Source organism: Bos taurus, chromosome 14 (genome assembly GCF_002263795.3).
Source record: "Bos taurus isolate L1 Dominette 01449 registration number 42190680 breed Hereford chromosome 14, ARS-UCD2.0, whole genome shotgun sequence".
Classification (NCBI taxonomy): domain Eukaryota; kingdom Metazoa; phylum Chordata; class Mammalia; order Artiodactyla; family Bovidae; genus Bos; species Bos taurus.
In genome coordinates, this window is record NC_037341.1 from 41764703 (window position 1) to 41784746 (window position 20044).

The 20044-nt window shown below is 37.2% G+C and overlaps 1 protein-coding gene across 1 annotated transcript in view; it reads left to right on the top strand.

The window, feature by feature from the left end:
* Window positions 1-20044, top strand: part of PKIA (cAMP-dependent protein kinase inhibitor alpha) — a 99920-nt gene that overhangs the window by 43683 nt on the left and 36193 nt on the right. Inside the window, exon 2 of the mRNA NM_001037620.2 lies at window positions 15425-15552. The gene's annotated coding sequence lies outside the window, so the exon portion shown is untranslated. The remainder of the gene's footprint in view (window positions 1-15424; window positions 15553-20044) is intronic.

The following is a 20044-nucleotide window of genomic DNA, read 5'->3' on the forward strand; positions in this document are numbered from 1 at the left end:
TACAGGCAATGAAACTGAGAAAGAGTTTTCTGGGCTGATAGTTAAATTTTGGCCAAGACATTAAGGAGAGAAGGGATGAGCTTTAGTGGGGAGACTGGAAAGTTATTCATTGTAGGGAGAAAGCACTTGATGGTAAGCCTTGTACTGCTTGCTTAAGAACTGTGACCTGATTACTTGAAAACTGAGGTTCTGGTGAAAACTGAAGGCATATTTTTTGTAGTGTGAAAAAAATTAATAACCAGTATCTGCTCATTTGTTCATGTTTGAACATGACTGTTTCGTAAATGTGTTGAAATGACTTAAGCTCTCTTTCAGGTCTGGACTAAATGTTTATATCACAGCATCAGGGCCCATGGGGCAGCATTTGCAAGTCCAAACTTAACTCCTTCTTTCTTAGTGTGGGAGGTGAGTATCTGTGGACTTGCAAAGCAAACAACAGCAACAACAAACTTGTAGTATTTTCTTTTATCTATAATTATTAATAATGTTGTGAAGAAACCCAATTTGATATATTTATGCCAAAGTATAAGTGAAATCTTTTTTCCCAGTTTTCTTGGGATTTAATTGATTTATAATATTGTATTTGTCCAAGAAATAGAATGTGATGATTTGGTATATGTATATATTGTGAAATGATTACCACAATAAATTTAGTTAAGCTCAATTCATATAATTATAAATTCTGTTTTTGTAACAAGAACTTCTAAGATCCTTAGCAACTTTCAAACATACAATATGGTGTTGTTAATATGGTTATTGTGACCAAGCTGCACATTATATCCCCATTGCTCATTTATCTTATAAGTGGAAGTTTTTATCTTGTGATCATCTTTACTCATTTTCCCTATCTCCAGCTTCCCGCTCTAGCAACCATCAATCCATTCTTTCTATTATAAATTCAGTTTTTTAGATTTTATATATAAATGAGATCATAAAGTATTTATCTTTGTCTGATTTATTTCATTTAGCATAATGCCCCAAGTCCACCCATGTAGCTACAAATAGCCATATTTCCTTCTTTCTAATGGCTGAATAATAGTAGGTTGTTTTACACCCCATTTTATTTATCCATTCATCCGTCAAAAAACAGTAAGATTGTTTCCGTATCTTGACTGTCATAAATCCTACAATGAACACGGAGGTACAGATATCTTTTGGGGGTAGTAATTTCATTTCCTCTGGATATATAGCTAGAAGGAAAATTGCTGGATCATATGTTAGTTGTATTTTAATTTTTTTTGAAGAAACTCCACACTATTTTCTATAGTGGCTGCACCAATTTACATTCTCACCAACAGTGCATAAGTCTTTCTCTTTTCTCAACATGCTCACCCAACACTTGTTATCACTTGTGTTTTTGATACTAGCCATTCTAACATCTGTGGGGTGGCATTTAGTTAATTTAATTAGTTCTTCCTATAGAATTTTATTCATTTCTATATGTATTATCACATAAAGATTTTTGGTCATATCATAGTATCAACATGATAACCTAGATCAGCTAATTCTGTGTTCTCCATTTAAATAACAGTAAATCACACAAATATTTCTGAAAGAATATTATAATTAATCTCCAAAGATAGTTTATAATTCTGTATGCTCTGCTTTCATACACATGTGGCATTCTTTTGACTTTCACTATTTATTTATTATATTTGCAAGCCTTTTGTTAAAATAGCTGGTACACAAATCATTTCCTGATTGCCATATGATTCTATTTGTATTTTTGAGTTATTAACCTTTGCAATACAACAGCGGCTGGAAATTAGAAGGGAAAATAGTGCTTCCTTTTGGCACTTTTTGGAAAGAATATTTATAAATCTGAATTACTGATGAAAGAAAACTGATTTATTTTGCATTCTAAATTTATATGGCACTTTCTTTTAAGCTAATGTAAATTAGACTAATTATAAGCTATCTTTTTTCCCACCAGAGCAAATAAAAATAGAATTTGTAGAAAAGTTTTTTTCTCTCCACATATTGAATCATTTTTCTCCTCTTCTTTGAAAGTTAATTCTGATGAAGATGTATTTATATCTCATTGAAATCTTTGGCAAAACCTTGGCATCCCTTTGAGTAATGACGTATCACACTATGCATGTGTGCTTGGTCATGTCCAGCTCTTTGTGAACCCATGGGTGTAGCCCACCAGGCTCCTCTGTCCATGGGATTCTCCAGGAAAGACTACTAGAGTGAATTGCCATTTCCCCTTCTAGGGAATCTTCCTGACCCAGGAATTGAACTCTCATCTCATCTCCTGTATCTCCTATATTGACAGGCCATTGAAATACCTTTAAACAAATGAACAGTAATAGCTTAAATGACAAATATTACTAATATTGATACAATTTACTAAGGAGAATATATTAGAATATATTAAAATGCAGATAGTGAAAGAACAAATTTAATTTTCAACTAAATATCGCATTGATATTTAGACCATTGGTTAAAACATGAGAACAGGTTTCTTCCACTTCAGGGAAGCAAAATACTTGTAGATCACTTAACATTTATGAAGCATGTTCTCAGTCTGTAGGTATATGTTTCCTTTATATATGTCATTTAATTTAACTACATCCCTCTGTAATTGATAGCATTATCCTGTTTGCAGATGGGAAACAGGTTCAGAAAGATTGAGAATGATAACTAATCCTAGTAAGTAGCAAAACCTAAACTGATCTAATTCCAGGGCAAAGCTCTTTCTGACACATCAGCGTGGGTCTTTATCTCTTTGAAAACTGATGAACATTAAGAGCTTTCTTCCAGAAATATGCGTGGAGAAACAACATGAGCAATGATAAAACAGTAATCTCACTAAACCATTAGTGTCTGTTTGGTCTTGCTTTCACTGATAGATCTTTTTGCAAAATTGCTTTCCTCTGAGATGGTGGACTTTAAATATTTTCTCTGGAGGCTTTTCTAAATTATAACTATCGGAAAATGTTTTGCTTGAAGGCTAAAGAAAAATGAGAGCTTACTTAACTACACCTCATAATTCCTGTCAGGGTAGGTATTATGAACTCTACATCTGCCAAGATTCAAACTTAAATAAGGTGCCTCCACAAACTGTTCATTTCTCTATGATTTCTTCTTGATATTTTGAAGTAGAAATAATCTGATAACTATTCACAAAGGAGAGAAACACTTTTTCTTGATCCTCAACATCATGTTGCTGTAGGCTAATTCTTACTCTCTTCCATTGCCCCTTAATACAGAGAATGTGTTTTGGGGCCTCTCCCTCAGTCTGCTCCACTCCGAGTGCATCTTACATAAACCTTCTCAATCAGCCAATTTTTGCAAAATGGTCTTAGGGTTGGTTGATCCCTTGTTATGTGTAATTCTGAACTTGTCTACAACTTAAAGTCAATAGAGCGTAATGGTTAAGAGAATTGGCACTGATTTGCAAAAAAGTCGCACACGACTTAGCGGCTGAACAACAATAACAACAACCAGACCAGAGTCCAAATACTGCCTATGCCCCTAATTGGCTGTGTAAACGTGGAGAAGTCATAAAAGATGAGAGTCCTCATGCAGAAAATGGTATAATAAATGCATCTGCCCCATATGGTTAATGTGAACATTAATGGAATGTGAGAGAGTGCATGTTAAGCATTAGCACAGGGCCTGGCTCTTGTTAGTCGTACCTGCTCTTATTGTCAGTTATTCACTTTATATTCCCGGTTTCAACCCAGTGCCTAATATATAATAGTTGTTCAACACATATTTACTAGATAAAACTAGTTCTGATACTTAAGCAATGGGCCAACAGCAGAGTAGATGCCCCTACTTATCACTTTGTCCTCAGAAAGAGAGAATAGAGACAAACCAGTCATCATAATCTCCTTTCTCACTCTAAATTTCCCATCCAGCCCCAGTAATGAAATAATATTCCTGAACCCTAACAAATTAGAGAATTTTTCAAATTACACTATTTGAAAATGGTCGGGCTTCCCTGATCTAATAATGGACTTCTCAGGTGGTGCTAGTGGTAAAGAATCCAACTGCCAATGCCCGCCAGAGATGCAGGTTCGATTCCTGGGTTGGGAAGATTCCCTGGAGTAGGAAATGGCAACCCACTTTATGTCCCAGGACCTCAAGGTCACCAGGTGTATATTAATGCAGTCTAGTTAAGATAAATGATTATAGTTCATAAACTGCTTATGAACTCATTTGTGTCTTTTAAAATTTACCACCTGCAAACTGCTTTGTTCACCTCTGAGTCTTCCAAGGGTTACAACAGACACTGGCACGTGGAAGGTATTTAGGAAATGTTTGTTGAATAAATGAGTAAATATGTGAATGAATAGGAACTGTGAAACACTAACACAAGAATATTTTTCTTTCCAAAAAATAATGAAAAAATTTCATTCAATAAGAATCATTCTTAGTACTGATAGATGACTTAGTAGTTCCTATTCAATACAAAATGTTCCACTCCATTTTTTTCTGATATTTTACAAGTTATTAATTAATGGTTTTCCTGGTAGCTCAGATGGTAAAGCATGTGCCTGCAATGCAGGAGACCGAAGTCTGGCCCTGAACTAGATTTTCCTTTTACATTCCTTCTCTGTTCAGTGCAGTGCCTGAGTAGCTAAGAGAGGAGCCTGGTTTCTCAATAGCCAGCACCTTCATTTTGGAGGGTTTGTGGGTTAGGTCTTAGTCTCTATATTACCATATCCATGAGACTTATTGGCATTCTCTTTAAAATCAATTTAAGTCGTGTCCAACTCTTTGCGATCAGTTTGCCCGAGTATATGTATATCTGGTTGTCTGCTCTCTCTCTTTCTACACACACACACACACACACACACACACACATATAAGCACACAAAGAGAGAGATTTTCCTTGACTTAGGATGGGGTTATGTCCTGATAGACCGATTGTTAAGTTGAAAATATTGTAAGTTGAAAATGCATTTAATACACCTGACCTACTGAACATAATTAATTATCAGGGCTTCCCTGATATCTCAGTTGGTAAAGAATCTGCCTAAAATGCAGGATACCCTGGTTTGATTCCTGGGTCAGGAAGATCTCCTGCAGAAGGGATAGGCTACCCACTCCAGTGTTCTTGGGCTTCCCTTGTAGCTTAGCTGGTAAAGAATCCACCTGTGATGTGGGAGACATGGGCTAGATCCCTGGTTTGGTAAGATCCCCTGGAGAAGGGAAAGGCTACCCACTCCAGTATTCTGGCCTAGAGAATTCCATGGACTGTATAGTCCATAGGACAGTGACTTTCACATTCACTTTTCTTTCACTTTCAAAGGCAATACAAAGATCAATGCTAATGAATTAATGGGTTTGGCAGTGAACTATTTACTGACCTCTATTTTCTTAATGAGATATGAATCAACTTACCAGCTGAGTCTGAGGGAAGCAGAGAGGATGGAGGAAAATTTGAGGAGAGTGGGTAAAGCTTCTAAGAAAATGGTCCTTAAGAGGAATTAGGAAGAACTTACTGGTAAGTCTGAGCAGTATTTCCAGTCTTAAAAACCCATTTGAAGGTGGTTTGGTCGTTAATTTATTGAAATACCAATTTGCCCTGCCAAAAGATACTTTTCACATGCCTGGCTATGTTATAAAGAAGTAGAAAAGAATGAGAGATAACAATCGACAGAAAATTCAATTAGTGTTTTTAAAAACTTTTTCTGCTTACCCCACTCCCCTTCTGGGGAGCCTTCACAGACACAGCTGCCCTCCCAGTCACACGTAACCCAACAAGGCAGCACTCCATTATCAAAAAATTCAAAGAAATGGAGCATAGATTTCCACGTTGTTAATTTAGCAAACTCATATATTATACATAATATCTTCAGTTGGCAAAAATTTTTGCAGTATAATTTAGTTTGATCTTTTAACAAGTAATTTGTCAAGGTCTAGCAAGATAAAAATGTTAATAGTGTATTACACATTCATTCTAATTCTGGACCCTTATGCCAATAAATAATTTACATCCATAAAACTATTATATAAATAAAAGTGCTCATTATCACATCATTTTTAATAACAAAAATTGGAAACACCTTTAATTGTTAATAGGAAAATAATTTAGTAAATTATACCCACTTATTAGAAAATTACACGGTTGTTATAATTACAAGACTGTGAAGCAAAAGAGAATAATGCTTAATGAGGAAAGAATGAAGAAAGCTGACTTAAAATTTTGTCTCCCTTGTGACAGTAATTATATAAACATAATATTTATTAAAAATTAAAACAAGGTTTTGAAAGCTCTGTAACAGTAATAAGGATTTTATGTTTGTTTCAAAATGTTTTTAACATGGCTATTCTTTATAAATTTTTTTTATAGGCATAATAGGTTTTTTCTACTCCCTTTCTTAAGAATTTCTGATTATTACTTCATTTTTCCATTTCATAGTTTCAAATAAAATCTGTGATTTTATCATCAGAGAAGATTAGACTTAATTTGACATTTCATAATTCCAAGTTATTTGGTATAAAAAGACCACATGCACTTGTAAGTTCTTTAAAAATATAATTTCAAGACATTTTTTGTGCTTTATCTTGCCTAGGCTGGAGATTAAGCAAACTACCTAAAACTGCTGGGCACTTTTTTTTTTTTTCCATTTTTCTCCTTGTTATTCATTTATCTTGCCCTTCACAGAAATGATAACAAATGAGTCTGCAGGCACATCTGCCAGTTTCTTAAATCCCTATTATCTGCATTACAAAATCATACTAGTAAGAATGCTTCCATTATTTTCAGAGCTCTTTAGTTTTTATGCTTCAGCATTCTGTAGGATGTATCTTATATAAGTGCAAAACTTGGATTCAACTTCTGGAAGCTTTCGATTTCTTAGTTCAAAAGTAAGAGATCCTTAATTCAGCCATCTGATTCACAATTGTTTGTACAGTAAGAAGCTCCTAAATCATGCTTTGATGAATACCTGGCAGTTTTCTTGCCATTTTCCAAAAGTTTTTTATTAAACATTCTCTCTCTCTCTCTCTCTCTCTCTCTCACACACACACACACACATTTTGATTAAAAACACAGATTTTGTCATTATAAAGTTTAAGATTCTATTTCCAGTTCTATAGTATCTGGGCCACTTCTCTTTAGGCAAGTAACCTAATGTCTCTGAATCTTGCTATTTTCATCTCTGAAATGGAGATTACAATTACATCAGACAGTCCTCAAAACATCCATAGTGATTTCAGAGCTTCTTTTTCAGAGTCAGGTACAAAGCAGGCACTCAGTAAATAACTAGTGCTTTTATTAATTTATTATTATTTCTGTGTTTAATTTTAACTGAGTCAGTGAGTTCCTATAATAAAATGCAATTTCCAGTAAATCAAGTAACACCTGTTATCAGCAAAAATTTTAACTGAGTTCATTATTTTCTATGTAACTCAGATTAGTGTTCTGCCTTTTTTCTGTGCCATATGTAGGTGTTCAACAGATTAAGTTAATAAATGTATGAATGCATGAATGTGTAGATGAATGATTAAATGCTTATTTTTGACGAGGTAGAAAAAATATAACACAGTGGAACAAATAAAATAGCCTATGGAGAAAAATGGCAAACTCACATACGTGCCCAGGGCCAGTCTAGGAAAAATTGCTTTTTTTTTTTTTAAGGAAAAAAATGTGTCAAATAACTTATTTAGCACTAATAAAAATAATGTCATATCAACCATACTAAAATAGAACATTGAGCTACAGTTCCATTAAGTGGCATTGTGCCAGCACTCATTCAATAAGTTGTGCCCGACTCTGCAGCCCACACTCCTCTGTTCGTGGGATATTCCTGGCAAGAATACTGGAATCGGTTGCCATTTCCTCCTCTAAGGATTTTCCCAGGAATCGAACCTGCCTTTCCTGTGTCTCCCACCTTGGCAGCTGGATTCTTTTATGGATCCTTTTATCACTGAGCCACTTCGGAAGCCCCTGAGTGACATTATATAGTCTAAATTTATGGAGAACTTTTGAGATGGCTGATAAAATGATGGTTGAGTAACTTTGAGCAGAAAAGATAGAGAGAAATGGCTTTTTCTACATTCTACTGTGCCTTTAAGTAAAATGCTTCATAATCTTGCTGCATAGCTATATGTCATTTGGCTTTAGACACCTATTGTGATTTGCCCTGTGAAGATAAGGTTTTGCCATGGAGAGGATTTGTAGAAGTAACACACTTTGCAGTACCATTGGCAACCACAAGTACCAAAACTCCAGTTTAGGTGAAACTACTGTCAAATGATAATGTCATTTCCTTGTGAGTGTTTCGGGAAAAGATGGGCAGGAAATGTATAAAGGTCAATCATTTATTGACTGAAATAACATTTCATCATTTTGAAAACATAAAATACATTACAGTTGGTAGAGCATCGTGCGTTAATATTTCACTGTACTTTAGGCATTGCCTACAATCAATTGCCTACCTATAAATTGTAATAATTTCTGCCCTTTGAAACACTATCATTTACTAAAGTCCATACATTAGTCAAATTCCTTAGTTTCCCTTCTTCAAATTCCCTTCTTCTGTTTCAGAATTTCATTCAAGACATCACACTACATTTAGTTGTCACGTTTGTCGTGTTTCCTTAGGCTCCTCTTGGGATTGATGGGTTCTCAGACTCCGTGGTTTGGATGACGTGAACAATTTTGAGTTAGTCAGAATTTTGTAGGATGCCCATTATTGGGATTTGTTTGACGCATTTTTCATGATAAGATTAGAATTATGTGTTGTGGGGAGGAAGACCACAGCGTAGAAGTGTCGGATCATAAGTGTGCATATTATCAGTGTGCATTATGAATGCTGAGGTTGATCTTGATCACCTGGCTAAGGTAGTGCTTTTCAGAGTTCTTCATTGTAGAGGTACTCTTTCCCCCCTCTTCTCTTGTACTTTTCGGAAGGAAGTTAGTGTCCTCAGCCCACAGCTAAGGAATAGGAAGTTATGCTTAAGATGGAGTATCTACACAAACTATTTGGAATTCTTTTTCACAGAGTTTTGTCTATTCTCATTTATTTATTTATGAATCAAATTATTTACATCAGAAGAACTCATGGGTTTTTATTTTATATTTTGGGTAATCCTCTAACTCTACTTTATTTGTTGCTCAAATTGCTTTAGTCCTGAACCTTATCAATTCTTTCAGTTGGCTTTTGTGCCACTTTGATGTATCCCCATTTGGATGGTTTGTTTGTTTTTACACTTCCATACCCTATATGATGGTCTGAGCTCATCTTGTATATTTACTGCCCCAGTCCTAAAATCAGCTATTTCTTCAAGGATAACTAGATCTTCTTATTGGAGAATGGTATTAGACAGGAGGATCTGGGTTTGGAGTATGCTAATTGTAACGCAAATGTCGTTGCTTCCAGGTCTTCTCAGCTGACAGAGCAAAGAGATAATATGTGTGTATATTAACCATATATATATATACACATATCTATAACTATCTCTCTACGTAACTGTGTATTAAGCTAATATAAATATTAAACTAAATATGAATGTATATCGAGGTTTCCAACTCTAATCTGTTATCACATAGATCATTTTAGCCCCATTTCTTGCTTATCTTTAAATTGTGACTCCAGCAAAACACTTGACTTTTAGAAGTGAGAAAATCAAATTGTAGCAACTTTGGGAAGCCACGTTATCTAGCAGAATAATTCTTAAAGGGCAAGGTGTGCGTCATCAAATTTTAATTTACAGGAGTCTCCAATCCATAACCACCAACAGAACAGACAAAAAGCTTCAAAAAAAAAAAAAAAGAGAGAGAACCTGTTCTCCCAAGCCTAAGTATGAAGAAAGGGGTTGCTAAAAACAGAAAACTTTTTGGGCAATACACACACCCTTCAGTGGAGGGTACCTGGTGGTTCAGGTTAAGAATCTGCCTGTAATGCGGGACACCTGGGTTTGATCCCTGGGTAGGGAAGATCCCCAGGAAAAGGAAATGGCAACCCACTCCAGCCATTCCTCACCTGGGAAATCCCATGGACAAAGGAGCCTGGCGGGCTCTAGTCCATGGGGTCACAAAGCAGACGTGACTGAGCAACTAACACTTTGACTTTTTGCCGGGGTCCAGCCCCGGTGGATCCAGGGAATTTGAAGGGGAGACGGCATCGGCAATCAGGAAACAATTGCTTAATTAAACGTTAATTAAGGATATAAAGAGTGGTTAAATAAGGATAGCTCAGTGAGGAAATTCAGTGGAGAAAAGAGGCTGAATAATTCAGTCAGAAGGTGAGAGAGAACGACATGGGGAGACCAAGTTTCGGTGAACAAGGCCCGCACTTTATTTTCCAAAGTAGTTTTTATACCTTAAGTTATGCATAGAGGATAATGGGGGAAGGGGTAGAGTCATGCAGTAAGCCAGGCTTTCTTCCTGCAAACTGATCATATGCAAAAGTTTAGGTGATTTGCATTATCTTCTGGCCCGGAGGCCTGTTAACATTTTAAGACCCTTTCTTCAGAAAACTTATTTTTCTCTAAAGGTGATTAGTCAGGCGCCACCCTCCAAAAGCATTAAAGTTGCATTCCTACAGAGCAAAGGTGTGGTGGGCTGTAACAAGAAAAAGAATTAACTCAAGGGTCCAAGGTTACAAACATTAAAGGTACTACTTACACCAATTATATTAATCAATACACTGCCAGGGACACAGCAGGTAAGGGATATGGAGACTTAGCAGCAAACAATGGCCCAACAAGTGAAAAACCCTTCACCAATACAGTTTCTAATCAATCTTTTAACTGCTCAAAGGAATTTGTATTTAGACAGTTTTAGAACATCTCCTGCCTCTCGCAGTTGGGAGGCTCTGAGCAATCACATGTGGCCGGAAAAACCTATTCAGGCAGGCTAGAGGACTTCCAAAGGAGTTTTGTAGGTTGAAACACTATCACACCCAGGAACTTTATTAACTGGAGCTGTAAGTTAACTCTTTCTTCAGAGAGAGGTAGTGGGGGACAGCCCCCCGTAAAGTCAGAGGTGTAGGTGAGAGTACAAAGCAGAAAGTAGGCAGACTCTGGTTTTGGGGGTAGATGCTCGAGAATTTCCAGGGGGACTCCTGAGGCTCGATCCCGCCTTTGCGTATGCCAAGCCTCCTTCCTCATGACCTTTGCCACGGGGGGGAGCTCCTGTTCCCGACAACTTTTCACACTATTCAAGCCAAATGCCAGTGGAAATATTGCACCCATTCCCTACTTCCTGTGATTTTGGTTGGGCCAAGTGAGGCTATCATCTTCCATGCCACCCCACTCCTGCCCTCCAGAAAAGGTAGCACTTTGATTCCCCACCAGGTTTGCAACCCACTCTAGTATTATTGCTGGGAAAAAATCCCATGGACAGAGGACCTAGTCAGACACAGCTGAGTGACAAAGCATGCACACACGCATCCATAGAGTGTATATCAATCCCAATCACCATCCCTCTTCCTCTTGGTATCCATAAATTTTTCTCTATGTCTGTGTCTGTATTTCTGCTTTGCAAATGGATCATCTATACCATTTTTCTAGATTTCATATATATACATTAACATATGATATTTGTTTTTCTTTTTCTGACTTACTTTACTCTGTATGACAGTCTCTAGGTCCATGCACATCTCTGCAAATGACCCAATTTTATTCTTTTTTATGGCTGAGTAATAGTCCATTAGGGGTTCCCAGGTGGAGCTAGTGGCAAAGAACTTCCCTGCCAGTGCAGGAGACATAAGAGACATGGATTTTGATCCCTGGGCTGGGAAGATCACCTGGAGGAGAGCATGGCAACCCACTCTAGTATTCTTGCCTAGAGAATCCCATGGAGAGAGGAACCTGGAGAGCTACCATCCATAAGGTTGCAAGAAGCTGGACATGATTGAAGCAACTTAGCATCAGTTCAGTTCAGTCGCTCAGCTGTGTCTGACTCTTTGCGACCCCATAGAGTGAAGCACGCCAGACTTCCCTGTCCATCACCAACTCCCGGAGATTGCTCAAACTCATGTCCTCAAGTCGGTGATGCCATCTAACCATCTCATCCTCTGTCTTCCCCTTCTCCACCCGCCCTCAATCTTTCCCAGCATCCAAGCCTTTTCCAGTGAGTCAGTTCTTCGCATCAGGTGGCCAGAGTATTGGAGTTTCAGCTTCAGCATCAGTCCTTCCGATGGATATTCAGGACTGATTTCCTTTAAGATTGACTGGTTTGATCTCCTTGCAGTTCAAGGGAATCTCAAGAGTCTTCTCCACCACCACAGTTAAAAACCATCAATTCTTTGACACTCAGCTTTCTTTATAGTCCAACTCTCACATCCTTACATGACTACTAGAAAATAGTGTGTGTGCAACTTAGCATGCACACACACTATTCCATTGTGTGTATGTGTGTGTGTTTGTACACACATCTTCTTTATCCATTCCTCTTTTGATGGATATTTAGCTTGCTTCCATGTCCTGGTTACTGTAAATAGTGCTGTAATGAACACTGTGGTATATGTGTCTTTTAGAATTGTGGTTTTCTCAGGGTTTATTCCTAGTTTTCTGGATCATATGGTAGTTTTATTTTTAATTTTTTAAGGAACCTCCATACTGTTCTCCATAGTGGTTGTATCAATTTACATTCCTACCAACAGTGTCTAAGTGTACTCATCTTTCTATAGCCAGGATTATTATCACCCTTCTCTAGCAATCCAGCCACAGTAGTTCCAGAATGATCTTTCTAAAACTAAACTAAGCAAATTTATCTTATGAAAATACCTGATTTTGTTGTGGAACTTTTCTGTCTTCTCTTCTAAGTTTTCAATTAAAATCTTTCAATGGATTCCGATATCCTTGGAGTAAAAATCTCACATCCTAACTCTTTTTGTCCATTGGGCTGCTGTAAGAATACACTACGGGTTGGGTGGCTCATAAACAACAGACATTTATTTCTAGCAGTTCTGGAGACTGAAAGTGCAAGAACAGGGTGCCAGTATGGTCAGATGAGGCTTCCCTGGTGGCTCAGTGGTAAAAAATTGCCTGCAATGCAGGAACAGTAGGAGATGTGGCTTAGATCTCTGGGTCGGGAAGATCCCCTGGAGGAAGGTATGGCAACCCACTCTAGTATACTTGCCTGGAGAATCCCATGGACAGAGGAGCCTAGTGGGCTGCAGTCCATAGGGTCACAAAGAGTTGGACACGACTGAAATGACTTCGCACTCATGCATTGCATGTCAGATGAGGGCCTTCTGAGTCAGACTTCTACTTTCGCATGGCAGAAGAGGCTAGGGAGCTCTATGGGGTCTTTTTGTTTGCAGGAGCACTAATACCACTCCTGAGGGCTGTGCCCTCATGATCTAATCTTTCTCAAAGACCACACCTACAATGGGAAATTAAGATTTCAACATATGAATTTGGAGGGGCACACAGAGATTCAACCGTAGCACTTACTATACATACATGGACCAGTCATGACTTGCTTCTGACACCCTCTCCATTGTCTTCGTTTCTTATACTCCAATGAGCATTTCTTAAATTGATTCTAAATGGATCTCCTTTCTGCTCTGATTCGTAACCATTCATTTTCTTGCAACCGTGAATTTATCTTCTCTTTTCCTTAAAAATGCACCCCTCCTTCCTGTTACATATCCATTTCCACTGACTTCTACAAGAAGCCCTGCTGATATCTCCCATATACTGTCCACAGCAAGAATTAAGATCTTACTGTGTCTTCCTATAGCATTCTGTAATAATTTTTACTGTAATTATGAATTTTATTTGGATGTCACATTACATTTAATTCTAGATGGCAAGATAATGATTTTAGTAACAATAACACTAGTGTTAGCTTAACCCATGATATACTCTAGCTGTTCAATAAGTGTTTGTTGAATGAGTGAATGAATGAATGAATGCATGAATCGTCAGCTTGAAATCTTAATCATTTTACCTTTTAAAAATCTGTTCAAAGACATAGTTTTTCAAAAAAATAAGGACTTAGGATCCTAAACTTCATTTGATAGAGGAAATTTTTACTGACACATTATCTTTAAATACCTCCAGGTAAAACAATTAACCCAGGAATTTAAGGTTATCCATTTAGACTTGCAAGCCAGTTACTAATACGTCCTGCCCCCACTGTATCAGATGGTATCAGTGCTCGACTCATAACTCCCCAGCCTCATCATTCCAGTATATACTGATAGAATCATCTAACATCTGCAATTAGCCACTCTAGGACAGGTCAGAAGTGTACAGGAGTTAATATATCTGGGTGTAGCTCTCAACCAAAGACAGAGGGGGACTGGAAGATAAGTACTTCAAGTTTCTCACTCAGTCTTGGAATAACTCTGAGACATGTTCTATAGAGTTTTAGAGAACTCCCCTGGAGGACTGACAGCAGTTTCCTGCAGGAGAAATCTGTTCAGTAATGTACCTCTATTGATTTATTTCCATGTCTCTGCTCTCAAATCCCACTCCACTCCTGAGTTTTCTGGAAGAACCTCCCAGATGAATAGTTTGCATTCAAATTCTTGCCTCAGGTTCTGCTTCTAGGGGAATTCAAATTATAGCATCCTACCAATCCAGTGCTCCTTAAGAGCCATCACTGCCACAAGTATGAAGGCATGGCTCATTTTGTGTCACCCTGCCTGCATCCTAATACTTTTAAACAGATTGGAAAGAGCATGACCTTGAAGAGAAAAATAGCTTATATGAGAATGGCCAATGGATAAGGGAAAGGAGAGAGAGTGCCATTTGTTTTCCATTGATGATAGTATGAAATTTACACGCAGATGGTCTAACAGGTGTGACTATAATTTGAGGAGACTGCCCCCTTGGTTACTAAGGAAACTGCTATTATTATTGTGGAAACACAATCTCACTTTATTGCTTCACTTGTAGCCTTTTTCTTAACTCTAGTATAGCAGCCAACAGATTCATCCTTTTCCCACGACTTCATCACAAAGAGACATACATGTGCACATACACACACACACACACACACACACTTTTGTGTATGCCAGTGCTAGAGAAGACAAGCTCATGGTGCGTGTATGCAATGGATACTGTAAATTACAGGTCTCCATGAAATACTCTTCTGCAGGTTTCATGAATAATTAAGTTTAGTAAAATTAATAATTTCCTTAAGATCTTGATGAAAACTGAAGAAAGAAAATTCTGAAGAAAACAACTTAGAAACCTGCCTTTTTGCCCTCACTTTGTGCCTTAATGAACAAAGGATAACAGGGACTCTTTTGGAAGTCTTTGCTTGGGTTGAAGACTGTACTCTTACCATGTTAAGTTTATGAGTGTGTAAACTTCTTCATCTCCTGCACTGGCAGGTTCTTTACCACTAGTGCTACCTGGGAAGCCCATGCAAACTTAGGAAGCATGAAGTTTCCGAAAGCTATTATACAGTTTAGAAGATGTATGCTTGGATGTTTACTTAAAACTAAAAAATGAGGTCTATATGTACAAATAATTTCTCTTTTTGTATCCATTTCAGTTTTCTGAGTTTTTGGAAAGGCCTGGTATCTCCAAAGGAACAGTTTCTGATAGAAGTTTGGAGGTCTGATTCAAGAAAAAATAATCAAGGACAGCCAATGAATTGAGGACAAGAAGGTTTCCAATCAGGTAGGAACACTTAATCTCATACAATCACCTTAAATAAAGTGTGTTGTTAGCTGGATATGATACAACTGCTTGGAAAAGATGGATTTATAACCTACCCTACAAGGAAACTATCCCCAGTTCCCTTGGAGGTTGTAGTGTTTATCAGAGAGTACCTTGGGGGAAAATGAGTACAATAACAGTATGATGCTTTTTTCCATTTTTAGCTCATTGTTGCCATGTACCCTTGGTGATCATGGTGCCTGTGATTTAGTCCCATGAGCTTAGGTACGTGGAACAGCAGTTAACCCTTTTTAGTATTTTCTCCCAAGACAAATCGTTTTTATGGGTTTTTTTTCCATGATCTAGTTGCTTATCACAATTAAGCATCAAGTCTCCTGAATGAGGTATAGTTCCAGTCATTCTAAGGAAATTAGCTTGATTCTTATTGGGACACATCTTGGTCTTGGCACAAAGTGAGTTCACATAAGGATTTACAAGGAGAAGAAGGGGACATGGGAAAGAGGAGTTCATTGTTCCCTGGGCACACCAGAACTCCTCTGACAATTGTGTTTTCATTAGCAATGTCAACTTAAAACATATTCACAACCTAAAGGTTGAGAGTTATGTTTTATTTGGTGGGAATTTTTAAGACTTCAAGATCAGGAGGCAGCATCCCAAGTAACCCTGAGAGAACTGCTCCTAGGAGGTGAGACAGGGAGCCAGGTTTTATAGAAGTTTTGCAACAAAGGGCAGGTAGACCGACCAAACATCAGAAGATCATTGTTAGTTAAAGAAAAATCATATCTTTCAAGTTAAGTAGTTTAGCACTTTTCTATGTATGGGAGGATGCAAGAGTCTGGGCTCAGTGAAATCATTGCTTTGATATGCACCTCAGCTATATGGAACCAGTATCCTGTGTTTTCATACCTTGAGCTGCCTCAGGGATGACCATAGAGAGTGGCTGCAGTCTGATCTCTGCTAGATGGTAGATAGTCTTTCTTTCCTGAGTTCCCTCAGGGCTCACCAGTTTACCATCAGTGATGCCTGCAATCACTGATGACTGTCACATCTTTTGTTTACTGATGTGCAAGACATTTTCCATTTTTCAGAGTTTGTGATAAAATCTTACAGTAAAAGGAATAATGAAGATGTCCCATTATATGGCAGGACAAAAGATAGTAGTGACATAAAAATCAGGGCCTATCTGTCTCATCTACAGTTAAAGACTCAGTGTTTAGCTGAGTATATTTGACTCCTTATCAATATTCAATAAGAAAACCATGTTGAATGACTTAAGGATGAATTAATGAATGAAAAAAAGTTAATATAGTAGAAACTGTTTTATCCTTGTATTTTCTTGTGTGTTGACTTTTGTATTTCAGGACCTAGCACTCTTACTGACACATAGAACAATTGATTGAAAGAATGAAACCTCACAATTCTAAGAATAATTTTAAGACCAATACAGACCTCATATTTGTCACGGTCTATGATAGAAGTATCCAGAGATGAAAGCCTGGATCTCAGCTACTGATAGAGTTAACAGAATCTATCAGGTTTTAATAATTTACAGTTCATCCTATTACATTTAGGCATTTAGCTACATGAGCCATACAATTAAATGTTGACTGGAAAAAAATGCACAACCTAAAAGTTGAGAATTCTGTTTTATTCAGCAGACATACTGAAGACTTAAGTCAGGACACAGCTTCTCAGATAGCTCTGAGGGACTGTTCTGAAGAGGTAAGGGAGGAGCCAGGATATTCAGGACATTTTGCAAGAAAAACAGGTAGTCGGAACATCAAAAGATCACTGTTAATTAAAGAAACTAGACATCTCAAGTTAATGAATTTAGCACCTCTCAATATCTGGTAAGATGCAAGAATCTGGGCTCATTGGAATCATTCCATTGATATGGACTTGAAATATCTAGGGCCAGTATTCTGTTTTCTCCATCTTGAGTGCCCCCAGGGTACAGCTTTGAGGGTGGCTGTAGTGGCTGGCAGCTTGATGACTATAACATCCTTTGTTACTGATATGACAGGTGACATCTTTGTCCACATAAATGACTTGAATATGGATAGCACATCCCTGGATGTGCAAAACATGATTCTTGGAGCATTTTTACAAAGTTAAGGGCAATTTCAGAATCACTAGCAGCTAAAATTGCTATTTATACGTCTCCACAGGTAGGTAGTAAACTGCTGTTGCTAGCTTCTTTTTTCCCAAGGGATAACAAAAAGCGATGTAATTCAAGAAAGAAATGTAAAATTTAGCACAATGCCATTTCCACAAAACCAAACACACAGATATACAGATATACATACACACATATACAAACTCTCTCAGATATGAAGTAATAATCTAAAATAGGACCCTGGAACTCATTGCAAAATAGCAGATGTACTAATATTTGATGATTTTCTTTGATTTATGTTTGATATTTATATAGATATATATTAATAACATTCAGAGTTGCTATATGGAAAAATAACTTTGTACCAATATTGTCTTTGTCTGTGTTATCGATAATGTATGAGATTGCCTCTCTGCTCCATCCTTTTCCTGTAATATCTTATGGGCAAGAGATGTAGTTATCAGTTGTTTTTAAAATTTCTAGATAGCCAGAAGACTAATATCACTTAAATAAAGAAGGCAAATTATCCCAAAGTAGGTGGCTTTGTTATGGAACATAAAGTCCTTGTAGTAAAGGGGAAGAATTTCATAGCTAAAAGGCTTCAGTTGCAGAAGATTTGTGAGTAAATATGTATGTTGTTTCAAAGTGGACTCTCTTCTATAATTAATGTCTGGGACTTATCTTTGGTATCTAATGGATTTTGATTTTAAAGTATTATTAGGTAATGTACCAAAGAATGTATTAAATTGGACGTAAATTATGAGAAACTATAAAATAAACTCCTTCAAACACACCACCAAAATTAAGAACTAGAATCAAAATTGTTGAACCTTCTCTCTGTTCTCCACCCCGGTTTCACCTTCCTTTCATCAAAGAAACCACTCTCATCTTGGCTTTCTATTCAGCATTCATTTAATCTTTATGTTTTTGATTCATTTAATCTTTATGATTTTGCTTGTTATTGAGATTTATAAAAATTGATATCATACTTTAGTCTTCTGTGCTTGCTTTTTTACTCAACATCATGTTTCTAAGGTTCATACATTTTGTTTTAACTCATGTTCATTCATTTTACTGGAGAAGGGAATGGCAACCCACTCCAGTATTCTTGCCTGGAGAATCACATGGCCAGAGGATAAAATTCCATATTGTATAAATATAATAAAATGTATTTATTAGTCTATTAGTGATATTGGGACCTATTATGAACAGTACTTCCATGAACATTTATTTTAATGTTTCCTAGTACACATGTGCAAGAGTTTATTTAATATAAGTAAAAGAGCACACCACTAAGAATAGAATTGCTGAAAATTCAAATATTCAACTTTAAAATATTATGCCAAGTGTTTTCCAAAGCTATAGAGTCTGTTTTTAGTCTTTCTGTTCTATAGCCTCACCAGTAAGAATGGACAATCTAGTCAGTATAAATTCTCTTCTGGTTTTTGTATTACTTTGCTCGGTTTCCCCTAAAAAAAATATACCACAGACTTAATGGCTTAAAAAAAAGAGTTTTATCTTCTCCCGGTTCTGGAGGCTGGAATTCAGGATCAAGGTGGTGGCAGTTTGGGGTCCTTCTGAGGTCTCTCTCCTTGAGTTGCAGATGGCCCCTGCCTTCTGGCTGTGTCTTCACATGTCCTTTTCCCTGTGTGTGTGCATCTTTGGTCTCTCTTCCTCTTCTTATGACACTGGTCATAATTAGGTTGAGAATCCTTCATTTGTTTAAATAGTTGCCTGTGTTTCCTATTCTGTGAAATTCCAGAAAATATCTTTTCTCCATTATTCTGTTGTTTATCTTTTTCTTACTTATTTCTTATTGTTCTTTGTGCTTAGTCACTCAGTTGTGTCCGACTCCGAGACCCTATGGACTGTAGCCTGCCAGGCTTCTCTGTCCATGGGGATTCTCCAGGCAAGAATCCTGGAGTAGGTTGCCATGCCCTCCTCCAGGGGATCTTCTCAACCCAAGGATTGAACCCAGGTCTCCCGCATTGCGGGCAGATTCCTTACCAGCTGAGCCACCAGGGAAGCCCTGGTGTTGTTCTTTAAATACAAGCAAATAATCCTTTGTCGGCTATATCTGACACAAATAAGTTATGTCTTGCCTTCTTACTTTTTTAATGTTATCTGGTGATAAATAGCAGCTCTCAATTTTAATGAAATCAAATTTATCTTTTAGCCTAGTGGCCTTTTTTGTCTTACTTTTATAGTAGATTTTCTTCTGAAAGTTCTGGTATATCTGTGTTCTATATTCAAGCCATTAATGTATTTAGAATTGACTTGTATATATACTTCCCAATTTCTTTGTTTTCTTATGAATAATTAAGTTTTCCAGGATCACTTTGGAATGATTTTTTTTAGGTGTGTCTGAGCTATTCT